The following is a 16672-nucleotide window of genomic DNA, read 5'->3' on the forward strand; positions in this document are numbered from 1 at the left end:
CAGAAGACATAATTAGAATTAGTCCAGAATAGGATTCATTTATAAATTTTTGAAAAACCTTATTTTAATACAAAATTAAAATAGAAAACATGGATAACTTTTTTAACTTCTGGCAGAACATAATCACACATAACAACTAGGAAAACAATAACAACAGAAATAATCAAGCAACAGAATGTCATTTTGGCTGAGGTTTAAAAATATATATAATACTGTTTACTGACACAATCTTCTGAGAAAAGAAGGAGGGTGTAGCTATCTCTTCTTGGAAAAACACTTCCAGTATTAGTATGCTGTCCAGATAGCATCCAGGGAGAAAAAAATTAAGAAATTTACATCCAAAAGGCCCTAAAGAACAATACTATCTACAATTATATGAAAGTAAAAAGTAGAAAATGAACAATCTATGTAAACAAAGTCTATGGCTCTCTCCCTGACAATGAATCTTTTTAAGTAGACAAATAAGTGATTCAAGTTCAATGTTAACAACAGACAAGGATGGCTGGCTACTTCTTAAGTCAGCAAAGACCATTATTAGCTCTGTAATTATGGGCAACTTGATTGCTGGAAACTTCAGATTCCTCATCTGTAAAAATAATACTCATGTTGCAGGTTGCTGAGAAAATTAAGTTAAAGGAAATAATGCACATGAAGCGATCAGCCGGAGCCTGGGGGTTATTAGCTTGATGTGGTAGGTGGGTGTAGCGGGAATGGCAGCCACTGTTCTTAATGGAGAAACTCTAGCTGTCAGTAGCCCTGCCTGCTCGTAAACTCTGCTCTCTCTCCGCTTCTCCTATTGTACTAAGTTTAGCCTCATTCCCATTTCCTGTGGAAATACGAGGAGTTGGCCAGAAGCTCCCTTGGCTCACCGCAGCCCTCTCCCCTAACCTGGTCCATAGTTTGGTCCCGTGAAAACCATGTTTTAGCCCATAACACATGGCAAAGGAAGATGAAATCAGCTTTCACAATCAAGACCAGTTACATAATTTGAAGCACCCTGTGTAAAATAAAAGTGCAGAGCCCTTGTTCAAAATTTATTGGGAATTTCAAGATGGCAACAGAAAAACATCACACAAAGCACCAGACCCGTCTAAGCATAGGGCCATCCGTGACTGTGCAGGTCACACATCCATGAAACCAGCCCTGCCATAACAGAAGGAGCTATACGTCATGAAAATCCCAGTTAAAGAAAGGTGAAAGCCCCAGCAAACTTGGTAACACCCTAATGTTTTACTCCCCCAGGGTAAACAGCATGATCCTTTCAAAAATATGCCAGCTGTATTCTTCATGAAAGCTCTTGACATTTAGCAGTTATCCTACGTTAGTTAGTGCCATCAAATATTTTACACAGTTGTAACATTTTGCCATGATTAGTGTGCCTTGTGACAATGTATCTCAAGAAAAAATCAGCATCTTTTTGGTGGCCTATCAATTTTGTTAAGGGCTCCCTCATTCTTTCTTGAAGCTAACCTTAATAAAATCTAAAACGTGAGTCGAAGTCTTATTTTTGCATAACATAAGCATTGTGCTATGTGAGATATGGTGACATATAGATGGGTTTTAAAAGTATACATATATTACAAGACATTTATCTAATATTGACATAAAATATAGTATGGACAGATAATTGAAGAATTCCCAAAGTATCTGTCATCATTGTATATTGATTAAAAATATCTGATTTATCTTAAAAAAGAAAATATAATGATGTAATAGGAACAACCACATTTTACTTATTCGTACTGGAAACCAGAATTTGTAACATATCCATTTCCTTTAAAATCATAAAAATGAAATTAAAAGAGATGAAAATTTTATTTACCAAGAAATGCTTAGGGCAAAATCACTCCTCATGAGGATTTGTTGTAACTGCACATGTAAAAGCCAAAGACACCTTCATTTCATGAAAACTGAGATTTCCTCCATGCGAAATAGCTTCTGACTGCCAATTTGGATCCGGCCACTGTGATCTCCAAGCCACACCACCTGAATCTCAAAGCCTGAGCCACTCAGACATGGCTGACAGGTCATACCACTGTCACATGTTAAGCACTAGATGCTTAAGCATTCCTAGGATGTTTATATATGATGTGTAATTTTTTAAAACATGATCATTTAAAAAATTTTCTGCCACTCATAAAGATGTTTCTGATTTCCCAGATAAAGTCTCCTATAATCATTGAAACATTATTTTCCTCTTATATCCCCTGCTCAAAAACTGTCAACAGCTCCCCATTATCTACAGGATTAAAGCTCAGTCTCAGCTGAGAGCCCTTTTCTCAATTTATATTCCACTATTCCCATGTTGCAACTATCCACCCTCGGAAAATTAGATTATGACTGTCCACAATATGCTGTATTGTTTCCATTGTACCTTTGCTTCTGCTCGAAAAGTATTTCCCCTAGGTTTATTTGAAACTTACAGATCTTTCTAGCTTCAAGGTTTATTTGAAACTTACAGATCTTTCTAGCTTCGTTCAATGTCCACCTGACTGCCGAGTCTCTTTTGACCATTCATCTTTAGACTCTCTCATCTTTAAAAACAGCATTTATCACTGGTAACCAAACCAGAACCAGCAAAGGATTGGCTCTGCCATCATGGCTAAAGTTAATCCAGGGGCACATGCATTCTGGAAAACCAATGGACGCTACAAATCAAGACACTTAAAAAAGTTTCCTGCTTTTTGACCCAGTAATTTCAAGTAATTTGACCCAATTCCTTTTGGGAATTGCTATAGATAAAATGTGTCCCCCCCCCCCAAATTCATATGTTGAAACATAATCCCCAATATGATGGTATTTGGAGGTGGGGCATTTGGGAGGTGACTAAGTCACGAGGGCAGAACCTAGGAGAATAATGTCCTTATAAAAGAGACACCAGAGAGCTCCCTAGTCCCTTCTGCCATGGGAGGACATAGTGAAAAGGCTGACATTTATGAACCAGGAAGTACATTCTTATCAGACACTGAATCTTCCAGAGCATTGATCTTGGACTCCCCAGCCTCCAGAATTGTGAGAAATAAATTTCTGTTGTTTATAAGCCACCCAGTCTATGCTATTCTGTTACAGCAGCCCAAAAGGATTAAGACAGGAATCTATCTTAAGAAAATGATCAGGAATAAAACTAGATATATATAATATTAAGAACTGAAAATAACCTTTAGGTCCAACAGTGGAATAAATTACAGTACCTACATTCAATGGAATATTACGCCATCATTAAAAATTGTGTTTATAAAAATATTTAATGTTAAGTGAAGATTGTTATTTTTAAACAGGATATAACATTACATATACAATAACATCTCAACTTTATAAAAAATGCAAAGAAAAATATCTGGAAGGAAATACATCAAAATGTGATTAGGGATGTCTCTGAACTGTAGAATTTGGGATTAAGACTTCTCTGCTTCCAGGGACTTCTCTGGTGGCGCAGTGGTTAAGAATCCGCCTGGCAACGCAGGGGACACGGGTTCGAGCCCTGGTCCGGGAGGATCCCACATGCTGTGGAGCACCTAAGTCCATGAGCCACAACTACTGAGACTGCGCTCTAGAACCCACAAGCCACAACTACTGAGCCTGCATGCCGCAACTACTGAAGCCCGCGTGCCTAGAGCCTGTGCTCTGCAACAAGAGAAGCTACCGCGTTGAGAAGCCCGTGCACCGCAACGAAGAGTAGCTCCCAGTCGACACAACTAGAGAAAGCCCGCATGCAGCAACAAAGACCCGACGCAGCCAAAAATAAATAAACAAATAAAAGATTTTTCTGCTTCTGCACAGTTTTTTCCTATTTTGCACATTTACCAGAAAAAGCGTCACTCTTTTTAAAAAAATCCTTTTATAATAGGCTTAAAACAAACCAATAAAATCACTTGAAAGGTCTCAAGTGGCAGCATAATATGGTGGAGAGTGTAAGAACCACCTATATGAAATGGCTGATATCTAACCATTTTGGCCTACAAAAATGCTAATTTTATGTGGTTCACGCCAATATTGTGACTGGCAGTCAGAAGATGAGGTGAGAAGCAAGCAAGAAATGTCAACTTCCTCTTAGGTGAGAAGCAAGGTAATAGCTATCTCATACTGGGGAGAGCTCACCACAGGCAGTAAAGCAGTATGTACGTCCATAGCTACTATGATCATCTGACACCTGTCACCCACGTGTGACGCTGGCCCGTGTAGACCGGCATCAGGAATCTTGTTGAATACAAGTGCCCTCAACTAGATCACAAACTTGCCGAGGGAGGGGAGGTCTTACGTCTCCCCCACGTTGCTTACCACAGGGTCTTGCGCACAAGAGCACAGAATTCCTGTTACCTCGTTACCCAACCAAAGCCAGCTGTCCAGAAGTGGGTATGTAAGACTGATCTGCCACCACACTGTCCTTATTCTTCTTGGGCAAGAGTCAAGTTTTAGTGGTGATTACAGGTAGGAGGTCATTTTTATTCCCTCTCTCCTTTGCCATCCTGGAAGCTTTAACCCAACCCATGGCCTGTTGCTTCTCCTTTGTTTATCTCCTCCTTCCTGTAAACACAGATGACGTCCTAGTTTGGGGCCTCGTTCACCTTTACCTAGATGACTGTGGAAACCTCTTATTTATCCTCACTGCCTCCACTTTGTTCTCTTGTTCATACATTCAGTGAGCACTTAGGAAGCATGCATTGGGTGACCTGCGCAGGGTCTCCACTAGCACACCTGGCAGGTCCCTTTGTGCAAATTAGAAAAAGGTGTCCCCTCGAGCCTGCCAGCAGGTGGAAGGGCAAAGAGGTGCCTCCTGCTCCTGAGGCGGCAACTTTGATGCGTAGAGGAGAGTTGAAGCTCAGCCCCACGCGTGGCCTCTGTAGGCACCCTGAGCAGGGCACACCCCGTACAACCGACCGCATGAGACTGCCCTGACCCGCGCTGTGCTGAGCACTGCGGGGAGGCGGCCCAAAAGATACAGGTCCAGTCCGGAAGGTCCAGGGAGGAACACCCAGAGGATGGCCCGCAAGCAGCTCAGGAAGGCTAAAGGCCTGTACAGAATGAAGCTTCAGGGAGAAAGATCAAAGGCAGCAAGACTGTCTGGAATACTAAGGAGGAGAAAGGTGTAGAGGGGGTTTGGGCTTCAGGTCCTGTTGCAGACTCTGAGGTCCCCGAGGGGGCTGTCACTGGGCAGATGGCAGGAGCCCGTCGTGGCTTCCCCAAGCCTCCCTCCTCCCGTACTGCTGGCATGTCCTCTCCTTCCCCCATCTCCGGCTGTTTCAAAATCTGTTCCCTACTTGAGTTGTGTTCAGCACTGACTACTGCGTATGAATACAATTGCAGTAGGTGCAAGATCTAACTTATTTTATTTTATCTTACATATTTGGAGTTAGGGCCTCTTGATAGTCAACATGTAAATATATTCAAACAATATGCAAAGCAGGGGCGTAAGATGAGTTGAAAAAAATCTGGTAGCCTTATGGTGAGTTCTCTCTACAGAGGGACCTTTTTTTAGATAAGACATCCCTTGGCAGGTCCAGGGGTTCTTCTGGCTGGAGGGGTTCCCTCCTGGCCTTGTTTTGGTCTTCTCCCTTTCCTCCTCCACCTGATACCATTTATTAACCATTTATACCACAGGAGGCAGAGCTAGTCCCTAATACTGCTGGGGTTCTCCACCTGGGATTCAATATCACCACCACCTGGGGAGCTTTTAAAACTTGTCAATTCTGGACCCCACCCAGTGCAATCAAATTAAATTCACTGGTAATAGGGCCCAGGCTCAGTATATTTTTTTTTCTTTTTTTTTTTTTTTTAGCTCTCTAGGTTCTTGCCACTTAAGTGAGGTGTTGCTATAGACCAGCACCATTGGTCTCTTATCTGTTCTCATGTGAGACTCTCCCATGTCTCATGGGAGCATCTACCATCACCATGTGGGAACTTGTTAGAAATGCAGAGTCTAAGGCCCCCACCCCAGTCCCACTGAATCAGAAGCTGCATATTAACAAATCCCCAGGGGATGCTTATCTCATGAAAGTTTGAGAATGCTGTTCTAGGCTGACTCAAACTCAGGGGCATAGTGGAATCACCTGGGGAGCTTTCAAGCATGCTGATGCTAAAGCTCAGTCACAGAAATTCTGAAGTCACTGGCCTAGGGCAAGGCTGAGGCTCTGGAACTTAAAAGCCCCCTAGGTGATTCAGATGTATAACCAAGTTGAAGGACCACTGTACTAGATGATCCCAATGTGTAGCCATTGCCCTAATGCAGGAAATTTTGCTCCAACGAAAACCTCTCTTAAGTGAGTCATGTGTTACTATTATATACAAGTAGATGCTATGAAAGTAATAATAAAGTCATAACTGAAAATGCAGCAAACTTGGAAAAAAAATCCATGTTTAAGGAAAAGTCTTTCTGATAAAAAAAACTGACAAACTGCTAACAATATTTGAAATAGCAGCAATAATTAACTAAGCTAACGTCCATTTGAGGATCTGCCATTCGGTATGTGACTTCTCATCCAAGCTAGTGGTTTCTTTACTTAGCTGATAGCTAGTACAGAGGTCTCTACTTTGGCTGCACATTACAGTCACCTGGAGAACTTAGAAAAAGATAAAAACCTCAGGCCACACTCCAGCCCAATTAAATCAGAGCCTTGTGGTGAGTCGCAGGCATCAGTGTTTCTTGAAAGCTTCAAGGGAGACTCCAAGGTGCAACCAAGGATGAGAACCTCCGCACCATGGTTTCAAAGTACCACCAAAGTGTCTTACTGGTCCTAGAAAGGATCTGGGATTGCTGGACTTTAAAAGTTGCCAGCACGTAGTCCTACCGTATTTAGGCAGGGGAGCTGGGTACCAATTATGCAACTTCCCGCTAATGAAGTGACTGGGAACGATAACTTTGAGAGGAACGGCAGTTTTCCTTGCTTGGAAACCATGGCGCTGTATACGCCCACCCACTGGATCAGTAGCCATCATGGCAGGGTTTGCAAGTGGGTGGGGAGAGGGCGAACACCAAGAAGTCCTTGCTGAGCCTGTAGTTCAAACTGGATTCTTAGATCAAGTCCATAGTGAACAGAAGGAAGTCTGCTAATTTCCAACTGCTTGAGGGTCCGAACCTCAAGCTCCCAGGAGGCAGAGTGAGCAAGGACAGGGCATGTGAAGTAAAGGAAGTCCCTGCCAGTAGCAGGGACTAAGCTCTTCAGATGCTGAGAGAAGCTTGTGGGGGGAAAGCATGAGTGATGTAACTGGGGAATATTCTGCCTGGCCTCCCACTCTTTAGGAACATTCTATTTGTCTTCTGCAGTGAGGGATATATTGGGTTAGCCAAAAAGGTAGTTCAGGTTTTTCGTAAGATGTTACGGAAAAACCCAAACAAACTTTTTGGCCAACCCAATAGCTCCAGGGCTAGAAAATGCTCTACCCTTACCCAACTTAGTTTCTCATGACCGGTGAGCCCTGAGGTTAACAAAATAGTTGCATCAGAGGAGTTTTGCTGAAGCCAGTACTAGTGCCTCAGATTCGGGTATTACACTGCTGAATCTTATCCATTTATGTATTTTCCAAAAAGTCACATTTCCCCTTAGGTGGAGGCAGTGTAACTTAAATTTACAGCTTTCACAAAAACCACATGATCATCTCAGTAGATGTAGAAAAAAGCATTTGACAAAATCTTTTATGATTAAAACAGTCAACAAACTAGATTTGAAGGGGAACCCCCAAATCTTGAGAAAGGACTAAATTGAAGGCAGTACAAACAGAATCTCAATTTAACAAATATCAATCCATCTAGCCTCTCACTGGCTGAGAACTCTCCAGTGCTCCAGCAAAGTGTCCAACCTCATGCTGTTTTGCTTTTGAAGTTCTAATGAATTCATATTCCAGGAAGAGGCCTGTATATCAGACACTTTTACAAATGCTGACCCAACTCACGGTTGGCTTACTTAACAAATCTATTTTTATTTAGGTGAAATGTGTTTATATAGCAATTGGAGTTTTAAAAATAGCAATGGGGTATTAACGTTAACTCATATTTAGTTCTTGTTAGAAAATCTGACAGGCTTTTCAAAATACATTGGTGAGGGACTTCCCTGGTGACGCAGAGGTTAAGAATCCGCCTGCCAATGCAGGGGACACGGGTTCGATCCCTGGTCCGGGAAGACCCCACATGCCGCGGAGCAACTAAGCCCGTGTGCCACAACTACTGAGCCTGTGCTCTAGAGCCCACGAGCCACAACTACTGAGCCCACGTGCCACAACTATTGAAGCCCGCGCACCTAGAACCCGTGCTCCGCAACAAGAGAAGCCACCGCAGTGAGAAGCCCGCGCACTGCAACGAAGAGTAGCTCCCGCTTGCCGCAACTAGAGAAAGCCCGCGCACAGCAACAAAGACCCAATGCAGCCAAAAATAAATAAAATTTTAAAAATATATACATTGGTAAGTTGGGGAAGGGAGGATTTTATGTCAGCACACACAGGTCAGGAACCAGGGCGTGTTGGCTAGATGCTGCTTTCAACACCAGATCTGATTCTAGTTTTCACTAGGTAACAAGTGATCACTAGGGGGTCAGATCCTTGGGAAGAGCACAAAGATAAACGAAGTCCCTGCAATTCTCAGGCGGTGACCACTCAGCCCTTGTCAGGTGGCTGAGGCACTGAGGGGCCAGAGTCCGTGCAGAGATGGGGAGAACGTGACCACATGGAGTGGGGAGCACAGGGGGCTCGGGGTATGGATCGGCCACTGCAGACCAAGTGCTTCCCGTGTCCTGGGAACCGCCATGTGGGGTCACACTGCCGCCTCCCTAGGAAGCAAGGGCTATAGGAACTTGGCGTTAGGAGAACTTCTGTCATATTCAGCGAGAGGGGACCTAGCCCTGTTCTCAGGGGGCTGAAGTGGATTCTCCTCCAGGTCTCCCTCTCCTCCCATCTTAAGTAGGAGGTACCCTTTCCCAGGGCCTCACAGCACCGGGCACTGAGGACCTGCACCGCCTCTGATGAGGCAGCCAACAGGCACCAGCAGGGGCTGGCGTTAGACCTGCTCTCCTAAGCCTGAGGTCAGGTTCGCAGGGGCGAGGGCTGGGAACCTGCACGGCCAGTGCAGCACGGCCCCTGGGGACCCCCCCCGTGGCGGGATGCCTGGGTTTGCTTCTCAGGATCCTGCTGCTTGGCCTGGCTCTTGTGGTGGTCAGCACCACACTGGCGGCTACAGCACCTGGGAGCATTCCCACTGCTTAAAAACTTCTGCTCCTCAGCCGTAACCCCCAAGTAGCCAACATACAAGTCTGAGTTTGCCACACACCCCCGGGATTCAATGCTGGCCATGCCCTGTGGGGGCAGATGCTCAGCTGGGCTGCTTCCCCTGCCCTCAAGCTACCTTCCCAGATTCTACTCCTCTCCTGTGGCCCAGGCAGCTGAGTCTCCAGAGGGCCCCAGCGCGGGGTTCCCCCCAAGTTACAACCAATGCAGATAGAGAAGAAGCTTGCCAGAGCCCAGGCAAACATCCGAATCCAGGGCTTGGGAAGGCAGGTGGGACTGAGGGTGGAGGCCTCAGCTGATCTCTCTTCACAAGCAGCAGAGCTCTCTGAAGCCAAGGCCAGGTGGTATATGCTGGACCCTAACTGAGGACTCCACATCTTAGCCTTGACGCTGATACTTGGCTCTGAGATGCTCTTGCCTCACCCATGGGTGACCTTCAGCCAGCACCATATGCTGGAGGGCTCAGATGGAAACAGGGAAGGCCAAGGAACTTCCAAGTTGTTCCCCTGGTCACATTCATGCTATCACTCCATAAACAAAAATGTATTGATCCTGTAAGTTCTGGGCCTAATACTTTTTTTGAATTATCTAAATGGCAGTCCAGACTTAACCAAGTGCAGAAAAGAACTTCATTCAGGACTTTTCATGATGTCACTCTTAAATTCAAAACTGAGTTGAAAAGCAATTGTAACTACAATAATGATTTAGGCAGCACAATTAATTCTAAATCATTTTAGTAAATAATACCATGATGGTTAATTTTATGTGTCAACTTGACCAGGCCACAAGGTGCCCAGACATTTGGTAAAACATTATTCTAGGTGTGTCTGTGAAGATATATCTGGATGAGATTAACATGTGAATCAGCAGACTGAGTAAAGCAGACTGCCTTCTCTAACGTGGGTGGGCCTCATCCAATCAGTTGAAGATACCAAATAGGCCAATACTCCCCTGAGTAAAAAAGGAACTAACTCCTCCTGCCTGATAGCCTTCCAGATTTTCCTGCCTTGAGACCTGAACTGAAACATTGGTTCTTTCTGGTTCTCAAGCTTGCCAGCCTTTGGACTGGAACTTACACCAATGGCTCTCCTGGGTCCCCAGCTTCCTGACTGCAGCTCTTGGGACTTGTCGGCCTCCATAATCATGTGGGTCTTATTGTCCTTATACTACATCTCTTATATATATCTCACACACACACACACACACACACACACACAGAGACATACCCTATTGGTCTGTTTCTCTGGAGAACCCTGATGAAGACAACGCCTAGACATTACTTACTAGATAGTTAACACATATCAGGGCCTAGCTGCGTGCTCTGCACACACCTCCGCACCGCCTCTCCCCATCCTGACCCAACACGGGTGTATGTGCAGCTCTCAGCACCATGCCGCCCAGCACATAGAGGGACTGGACCCGAGAGCGGAATGAAGGAAAGGATGGACTCAGGGCTAGATGGGCGGTGGGCTGGCAAGCATTTAAGGAGAGAGGGCCACATGTGTCCATTAGCCTCTGTCCTCAGAGGGCAAAAAGGGATAGTGGGCGTGATCATGGTTATGCTCTTCACAGACTTCCCCAGACTGTCTTCACAAAGGGTTGTACTAACTTATTTTGCCACCAGCGGGGCATGAGGGTGCCTAGCTGGCCATGCGCTCATGCACAGCCCTTTGCACTCTTTACACCAGGGTTTTGGACATTCCAGGAAAAGAGGCATGATATAGTGAGTGAAGGTGCCCATGGAAAGGGGCTAGAGATCTGAAACGCTGGGTAAAGGTTTATAATGGCCTTATTTGAGCAATGATGAAACAATCTATGGATCGTGTTAAACCTTCAAGATCAGTATTTCCCACCTTGAGCTGATCTGTATTCTATCATTTTACACCTCTGCTGGTCAAATTTTGTTTTTTACTGTGGTAAAATACACGTAACATAAAATTTACCATCTTAACCATTTTTAAGCATACGATTCAGTGGCATTAAATACATCCCCACTGTTGTGTAACCATCACCACCATCCATCTCCAGAACTTTTCATCAACCCGCCCATTCCCTCTCCCCCCAGCCCCTGGAAACCACTATTCTATTGTACTTTCTGTCCCTATGAATTTGAATGCCCTAGGTACCTCATGTAAGTGAGAGCATACAGTATTTGTCCTTTTGTGACTGGCTTATTTCACTTAGCATAATGTCCACAAGGTTCATCCATGTTGTAGCATATGTGAGATTCTCCTTCCTTTTTAAAGGTTGAATAATACTCCATTACATGTATGTACCACATTTTGTTTACCCATTCATCCACTGATGGATACGGATTATTTCCACCTTTTGACTATTGTGAATGATGTTGCTATGAACAAATATCTCTTCAAAACCCTGCTTTCAATTCTTTTGGGTATATCCCAGAAGTGGAACTGCTGGATCATATGGTTTTTTGAGGGAAAACCATACTTCTTTCTATAGCGGCTGTATCACTTTACATTTCCACTCAAACATTATTTTAAAATATTTTCTGCTGCATTCAAGTCCAGTTACCACTAAAGGGGTGTTTTTGAACCAAAAAAAGAAAAAAAAAAGAATCATCTTTTATGTGCCCTTGCCCTTTAGAAACCGCCTCCACAAATTCTAACAAATTTTGCTAAATTCCCATTTGTTTATAAACATAAAAAATAATAAGAAAACAAATAAATCATTTTGAAATAATACATCAATAAATTGCTATTTAGGACACCACACAGAAATGATACGGCCCTTTTGTTTTGTTCTGTTTGTTTGTTTTTCCTGGGGCTACCTCTACCGTGCCCATGGCAGCTCCAAGAGCAGGTTAGCACTGTGGAGCAAGGAAGTAGGGAAAGATGGGGGACAGGAGTTAGGGCGGGCCCTGTGTGGGGATGCAGGGCCCCTGCGTCCCTCTGGGATCTGAGCCTAGACGGCTTGGGCAGAGGCTGGCGAGTGCCTCCGTGGAAGCGGTACTTTCTGGCTGGCTTGAGGTTGACGTATGTGGCCTTCATTTCCTCAGCCTCAGGGTCCCGCACATCTTTGAATCGCTCCCCTTCGGTGCTCGCTACCTGGCTGTCGATGTACTGGATCAGCTTCTTGGGAACCTCCTTAGGACCCATAGGCCGGCGAATCTTCTGATCCTCTGCGCTATCCACCATCACGTACTTCTTTCTGCAGGATGAAGGACTTCAGCTCATCCTTTTGGGGGCCTCTGAGGCGCCTGGGCAGGTCCTGGTTGGGGCCATCCCAGGCTGGAGGCCTCCCCTCCTTCCCCTCTACCAGCATCTGCACAGCTTCTTCCAAGTCCCCTCGAGCTCTGGCCAACACCCACTGGGCCTGCTCCACCGAACAGGGAAGGAACACCTCCAGAAGTACGTCCACCCCCGGCAGCAGCTCCTCCTCAGCGCCGGATGCCTCTTCTTGGGTGTCCCGAGCAGCAGTCGGAGAAGAGATCGTCTCTTCTTTGAACCGCTGCAGAGGCTCTGGGGCGATAGATACCTGACCTTGGACCTCAGAGTTCTGTGGTTGCAGGTTCTCTTTGTTCCTGGCACCACTCAACTGCCCTGAGAGCCTCTGCATCATTTCCCCTCTTGTACCCCTTGGGATGTGGGCGAAGCTAGGCACATAGGCCTCCATCATCTCAGTGAAGGCCTCCATATCGAAATTCTCCTCCGATGGGCCTGAGGGGCCCAGGTCCTCAAGGACCCCGAGCACACAGAAGATGACCTCATCCCAGCCGCTGAGGTCAGCCTCTGGGAGGTGCGTCTGAACAAAGGTAAGGAGGGCTGCACAGACACCCCTCTCCAGCTCCATGCCCTCTCCCCTTCTGCTCCGTCCCCGCGCGGTGCAGCTCTCATCCCACAGCCCCACCAATGAGCGATATGGCCTTTTAAAAGTTCTCTTAAAGCAATTTTGACTCTAAGAGCTGATAAAGGTTGAAAATAAAAATTTCTCACAGAAGATTATGCACAAATCCTGATTCTTAAAGGACTCCTCTAGTTGGGGCTGCACCTTCGATCCTTCGAGGGAGCTGGAGGAGCATGACTGTACTGTCACTGCCTACTCCCTATGCTGGGAACATAAGTACCGGGAAAAACCGAGCTCTCTGTCATAAGGCCCATGGTCTGACCTTGTATGACAATTCTGATGCTCACAGAAGAATCTGTGGGACTAGAATAAAGAGCCCATTCATCTATCCTTTCCTATACACCCCCCAAGTGACAGTAAAATTCACCTATAAATTCCAGCCATGCTTATGACTATTGATAACTAGGTATTTACACCAGCATCTGTAATAATTGAGGCCTACGTATGTTCTCAGTTTGCTAAGTTCCCAACTGCCCAGAGAGATTCCTTCCCTATTTTGAAGAACCATGTCTCAGTTACTATGGCAACAGGGCAAGGAGAAGTGGGGAGCTTTCCATGGGCACAAGAGCAAAAGAACAGCTATTTGTCCTCCCACTGGCAGAACAGGGCCATTCGTGAGATTAGCATGTGGTACAAACACAAACAAGCATGCAGTCCACTTCAGAAAAGCCAAGAACATTTTCAGGGCAAACTCTCTCACAAAGCAATTATATCACACTTTAATCAAGTGCTCCATTTTGTACTGAAAGGAAGAGATACTCTTTTGTGTCCAAAGCAGACACACACAGGATAGCAGTTTGTGGTCCGCTGTGGATTCACTTCGAAGGAAGGAGTCAGGGCACAGGATGGGGAAGACCCACGGGCTGTGGGCCGGCCTTTCAGCCATTGTGGGGTGCCATGGAGAAGGAGGGATGCTGAGGGACTTCCCTCCTGGCCTATACTTGCCATGGAAACCCCAGGAAGAGAGGTGAGTGTCAAATAAGGGACAGATTTATCAGAAATAGAGAAAAAAGCAGAACCCTTATTTTTGTTCACTTCGGTAAAATTTGTGTAATGCTGTTTCAGTACAGATCTCTTCCTCCTCAGACCATCTGAATACCAAAGGGCAAAAACAAGTGACCCAGTAATGGAACTCTTTTTTTCATACAGAATGAGAAAGCAAACAAACATCCATATCAAAAATTACTCATTATCCTAATAAGTGAAATAAGCCAGACGCACAAGGACTAATACTGTACGATTCCACTCCTGTGAGGTACCTAGAGCAGTCAATTCGTAGAGACAGGAAGTATTATAGAATGGTGAGGGGGAAGGGGGAGGAGAATTACCGTTTAGCGGGTACAGAGTTTCAGTTCGGGAAGATGAACAAGTTCTGGAAATGGACGGTGGTGATGATTGCTCAACAGTGAGAATGTACTTAATGCCACTGAACAATAAGCTTTAAATAGTTAAAATGGTAAATTGTATGTTATGTATATTTTACCACAGTGAAAAAAATTTAAAGTTAACAAATCTCTTTCCCTTGTTATATCCATGCTATTGTTTCATAAACACAAATGTACTGACCAAATTCAGTACGGATCATGCATTCGATAAATACCGAGTCCACCACGAGCTGGCCCTTAGGCCAAGGGTTGCACAAACACGGACAAGAAGTCATGTGTCCAGCAGACCCTGGCTGGTCACTGAATCCACTTCTTTGGCCACAGAACTGTAGTTCTCCAAATAGGTGCATGGGTGGGTTAAGTCCCAAGAACAGGGAAAACCCTGTACAACTGGGTGACCATTAATGGGTCCCGAAGAAGAGAGCAAGTTTCCCACAAAAACAGAGATCCACGTTTATATCTCGAATGGATTAGTCCTTATAAATAAATGTGGCCACAGCACCACTCTGCCCCGTGGCACTTGGCTGCGCGGTAGCACTTCTAAGGGCAACGCTGCCATTTTTCCGAAAGGCAAATGAAGAGGAGTTTGATACAAGCTAAGGCCGAGTCAGCCCAGCAGACGATAAGGAGGAAGACAAGGGCAGGGGTGAGGGTATTTGAGAGGAGGTGAGGGAGAGGAAGAGAATGAGGAAAAGAAAGGGAGGGAGGAGAAAGGATGGGTCCTGAAGGAAAGCAGGCGGATAAGAAAGTGGGAGGGAGGGAAGGAAGGCGGAGGTGAGGGCCAAGAGGGAGAGTGGGGGATGGGACAAGAGGAGAGGAGCTTTGTTTTGCTGCAAAGCTCCTTGATTCCGGTTGAAGAGGGGATGACAATAGAGCATGTGCCTGCTAGTGGCATTCACCATAATCCCACTTTCTTGCTCTACTTTTGGTGAGAAGAGGAGGAGGAGAGGTTTTATCTGAATGGAAAACTGGAGGGATTTTATTCCCCCCCCCACCCCTGGAGTGACACTGAGGTCAAGAGGGAAACCTGCACTCCTTCACTGAACACGTTTAAGAACACAATGTGATTAGCATCTCTTCTGTTTCTGGGCTGCTTCAACCTGGGCCTCCTGGAAACACAAAGAAGGCTAAGGATGTTGTTTATCAATAGTTAACTGAGTTAATGTCGCTGAGAACTGCAGGAATGATGCTCAGGACCCTCTACCCATAGTGATTTTTTTAAAGTTAATTAATTTTTGGCTGCGTTGCGTCTTCATTGCTGGGTGCGGTCTTTCTTTAGTTGCGGCAAGCGGGGGCTGCTCTTCGTTGCGGTGTGCGGGCTTCTCATCGCGGTGGCTTTTCTTGTTGTGGAGCACGGGCTCTAGGCGTGCTGGCTTCCGTAGTTGTGGCACACGAGCTCAGTAGTTGTGACTCGCGGGCTCTACAGTGCAGGCTCAGTAGTTGTGGCGCAGGGGCTTAGTTGCTCCACGGCATGTGGGATTTTCCCGGACCAGGGCTCGAACCCATGTCCCCTGCGTTGGCAGGCGGATTCTTTATTTTATATTTATTTATTTTATTTTTGGCTGTGTTGGGTCTTCGCTGCTGGGTGCGGGCTTTCTCTAGTTGTGCGAGCAGGGGCCACCCCTCGTTGCGGTGTGCTGGCTTCTCATTGCGGTGTGCTGGCTTCTCATTGCGGTGTGCTGGCTTCTCATTGCGGTGGCCTCTCTTGTTGCAGAGCACAGGCTCTAGGCGTGTGGGCTCAGTAGTTGTGGTGCACGGGCTTAGCTGCTCCGCAGCATGTGGGATCTTCCCAGACCAGGGATCAAACCCGTGTCCCCTGCACTGGCAAGCGGCGTCTTAACCACTGCGCCACCAGGGAAGTCCCCATAGCAATTTGATAGATGCATTTCCCAGTGTTGGGAACGATGAGAGGAAGCACCTGTGAAGTACAGAACGTGGGCGCTTTCGGTAAATTGTAATTAAAACCTAAAGGACCTGCCAGTCGACTTCTCTTAGCCTCTGTAGAGACGATTTGGGGTTTTGGATGGTGAAGTTCTGAGTGCATGGAACCAACAGCTTACTTGTTCCACTCCTGGCCATAACTGAGCTCCCAGAGCAGAGCCTTATGTTTGGATTGTTCACTGCTGGCATTCCTGCCTAAGAAGATCTGATTCTAAAACAAGTTGCAGAAAAGACAATATTTAGTAGTTAATGTATTAAAACAGCCAATG

The 16672-nt window shown here is 45.7% G+C and overlaps 1 protein-coding gene, 1 long non-coding RNA gene and 1 pseudogene across 12 annotated transcripts in view; 1 reads left to right on the top strand and 2 right to left on the bottom strand.

The window, feature by feature from the left end:
• CLYBL (citramalyl-CoA lyase) overlaps window positions 1-16672 on the bottom strand; it is a 256049-nt gene that overhangs the window by 119760 nt on the left and 119617 nt on the right. The window lies entirely within an intron of this gene.
• The window catches only part of LOC309647423, a 290446-nt gene that overhangs the window by 53251 nt on the left and 220523 nt on the right, over window positions 1-16672 (top strand). The gene's annotated exons all lie outside the window — the stretch shown is intronic.
• On the bottom strand, window positions 4-13041 carry LOC309647362 (CUE domain-containing protein 2 pseudogene; annotated as a pseudogene). Its single transcript has one exon. The product of its transcript is annotated as a CUE domain-containing protein 2 pseudogene (transcript).

The sequence above is a fragment of the Balaenoptera physalus genome (genome assembly GCF_965194825.1).
Source record: "Balaenoptera physalus genome assembly, chromosome: 18".
Classification (NCBI taxonomy): Eukaryota; Metazoa; Chordata; class Mammalia; order Artiodactyla; family Balaenopteridae; genus Balaenoptera; species Balaenoptera physalus.